Source organism: Octodon degus, unplaced genomic scaffold (genome assembly GCF_000260255.1).
Source record: "Octodon degus isolate 3935 unplaced genomic scaffold, OctDeg1.0 scaffold00105, whole genome shotgun sequence".
In the NCBI taxonomy this organism is placed as follows: Eukaryota; Metazoa; Chordata; class Mammalia; order Rodentia; family Octodontidae; genus Octodon; species Octodon degus.
In genome coordinates, this window is record NW_004524681.1 from 5,218,079 (window position 1) to 5,221,583 (window position 3,505).

General features: G+C 40.0%; 1 protein-coding gene across 1 annotated transcript in view; it reads left to right on the plus strand.

Annotated features, from left to right (window-relative positions):
* Window positions 1-6: 6 nt before the first annotated feature.
* The window catches only part of Fam227b (family with sequence similarity 227 member B), a 201,536-nt gene continuing 198,037 nt past the window's right edge, over window positions 7-3,505 (plus strand). The window contains exon 1 of the mRNA XM_023724063.1: window positions 7-166. The gene's annotated coding sequence lies outside the window, so the exon portion shown is untranslated. The remainder of the gene's footprint in view (window positions 167-3,505) is intronic.

The following is a 3,505-nucleotide window of genomic DNA, read 5'->3' on the forward strand; positions in this document are numbered from 1 at the left end:
CAGTGAGTTGTGAAACAGGCCTGACCTCGGTGCCCCGCGCGTTTCCCCAGCCCCCCACATATTTTAGTCGTGAGAGCTCGGCCCTGTTTCTTTTTTCGGGCGCTCTGCTAAGTTTTTCGCGTGCCTTATAGCAATTACAAAGACCGCTTGACGTGAAGCGGCATGTGTGAGTAAACTATGGAGACGTTTTTTGGTTCCCCACCCCCGAAGAACCCCCAAGGGAGGAAGTACGTTTAGAAGGCACGTGTTGGAAGGTCGGTGGTGGGTTTCACAAGGGGGACGCGACGGACAGGACCCCGCGCTGGCAGTGTAGCGCGTAAGGCGCGGCGTGAATAGCTTAATGAGGAGAACTTCCACCAGCGACAGTCCTGGAGCTGGGCTCAGGCGGCGGCCTTCAGCTCAAGGGGTGCTGTGTGGGATGCGGTGGTGCAGGCGGGTGAGCAAAAACATCGCGAGAAAGCGAGAGCCTCAGCGCGCGGCACGTGGAACGCGTAGGCCGGGCCTGCAGAGCTTGCGGCGCTGTGGGTGCGTGTACGCCGGCGCTGCTTGTGCTGCGGAAGCATATTTCTTGTTACTACTCTGAAAAGTGTAAAAGTCACTGATTTAGGAGAAAATGAACTTCGTGGGTAGAGAAAGCAGCGGTGGCAAAGTCTATAAGCCCGAAATAAAGAATTCATATCCATTTCCTTTTTAAATTCAGCTCCCGTTGTATCAAAGTGATTCAGTTATGCACAGTAAGAAGTCATAGTTGTACTTACTGAAATACTAAAACACGGTAGCCTGAAACAACCATTTCATTAAACTAGGGAGTTCTGTGGCTCCTAGGTCAGTAGGTCAGATTTGCTCTGATAACAGGGTAGCCAGGCTTGCTGCTGCTAGCGGCCTCTCCATGCGGCCTGAGCTCCACCTCAGCAGGAGCCCAGGGCTCCAAGTGCAGAGTCCAGGAGCTGCCATCTTTTGACCAGCCTCCAGAGTAACACAGTGTTACTTCAAGAATTGGACAAGGGTTTTAAAAATTAAGATTTTTAAATTAAGAAATTTCTACACAGCAAAGGAAGAAGCCAATAGAGTGAAGACACTACCTCCAGAATAGGGGAAAAAAGCTTTGACAACTATTCTTTTGGATAGAAGAACTAATCTCTAGGATATATAAAGAACTCAAAATTTAAGTTAGACCTCTCAAAAAATAAAAGATCCAGTAAAAAAAAAAAAAAAAGAAACTGGAATGAATAGCCCCTTCTCAGAAGAAATACAAATGGTTAATAAATACATGAAAAGGTGTTCAGCATCTCTGGCCATTAGAGAAAAGCAAATTAAGACAACACTGAGAGTCATCCCAGAAAGAATGACTATCATCATGCAATCAAATGGCAGCAAATTCGGTGAGGCAGCAGGGAAAAAGGAACCTTCTTCATTGTTGGTGGGAATGAAAAGTAGTATAACCATTATGAAAATTCCTCAGAAAACTAAAACCAGACATTCCATTTGACCCAGCTACTCCCCTTCTAGATATCTTCCCAAAAGAGTTAGAAGACATCATATTAGTGATGCACACACAGCCATGTTTATAGCAACACAATTCATAATAGCTAGAACTTGGAAGTAGTCTGTGTTTAGCAGCAGGTGAATGGCTAAAGAAAACATGGCTTATACATGATGAATGACTACTCCACCATGGAGAAGGCTAAATTTGAACCATCTATGAAAATGGATGCACCTTGAGACTATAATGCTAAGTGAGATAAATCAGACACAGGGGGTTAAATATTACATGGTTTCTCTTATTAGAGGAACCCATAATATAAATAAAAAGCAAAACAAAAGATAGATGAGAGGAAGTAGGGAACTAGATTTTTGCAAAAGGGAAGGAATCCAAGAGATGGTGTGGGCCAGAGTGGAGGAAAAGGAGAGTAGGTGAAGAGTGAAGTGGGTGAAAAAGAAATAGAGCATGTTGTATGTGTGTACCTGTACTCCATTGAGGACTGTAATCACAATATACTTCATGTACTAATAAATAAAAAGTTTTTAAAAACTTAGGACTTTAAAGCTAAACTGGTGCTCTGGCTTCCACATGCCGCCGTCATCCCTGGTGGTACCAAGAAAATTTCAACAGAATCAGACCTGTTGAATATTTTCTTGGCGTGCCAGTGGGCCAGAGCTTTGCTAAATGTACACACACGTCTTCCTGTGCATGGGGAGGGAAGACACTTCCCTCCAAATATGGGTAAATTGTGAATAAGATTCATGCTTCCGTTTCATGACCTTTCCTCGTGCTCTTGGTGAGGAGGTAAACAAATCCAGAGTCAGGCCCAGATCCAGGTCTCTAGCCAGGTTCCCAGTAGTAATTTAGTAATTTCCTTCACATTCTTTTAACTTTTAGGTGAGAAACAATGTCTGTACCTTTATAGGAAAGGAAACACAACCCACTTTGCAAAAGATTGTCAAAGAACTCGTAAACATTTCTTTAAAAAGCCAACCTACTGAATTTAGTGCTCTAAAAGAAAACAGCAAACATCAGTGGTTTAATAAGACAAAGATTTCTGACAAAAGATCCAGTGTGAATGTCCTTAATCAGATGAAATGTTAGACTCAAGGACAGATTTCATTTTACTTTTAGTAGTTCTGATGTTCTTTTGAATATTTCTTCTGTTATTTACTCCATATGTCTAAATATACTTACATTGCAGTTTCTTCATTTTTCAATTTCAGACATTACCATTGAATTTTTCCTATGGAAGACAATGATATATATATCTATCTGGTTCTTTTATACCACCATTCCCAATCTGTGATCAGTCCCCCTCTCCCTGTTTTTTTTTTTCCATAATTTTATTGAGAAACAAATAGCAGTGAGACAGTTTCAAACCAAATTGGTAGGACAGTTTCAATAATTAACACATTGCATACATTCTGCCTAGTGGCTAATTGCTGTACAAGATACGGACATGATATCCTATTTACAAACACCATTAGAATAAATCCCTCTATTCATTAAGAGAATGTAACTATATATCCATCCTAACCACTTTGAATGCACAGATACAAAATGAACATTCATCTGTATCCCCCTCTCCCTGTTGACATGCCTTTTATTGGTCTATGATGGGGAAAGGGGCAAGGAAGGATGGGATAAGGGAAAACAATGCAAATTAGTTATACATCTGCTGTCTCAGTTCATTGAAAAGGAAAGTTTGTCCTAATACCAATTGGAGAATTTTTTATGCTGATATCTTGTACTCTAAATAACTACTTTAAAAGTAACAGTATCCAATGTATTATCTACCTTTGTTCTATTATTTTGTTATGAAATTTTGTTTTGCTTTTTTTCCTTAAAATAAAATTTTAATAATAAAAGTATAGAAACCCTAAAATAAATCCATGTAAATTTAGTCAACTGATCTTTTGCAGAAAAACAACTGCCAGGGAAAATATATATGAGAAATATGATAGCAATAAGTCTGTAACTTTTAAAAATTGGAAATATTTTTGAGATTTTACATAAAAA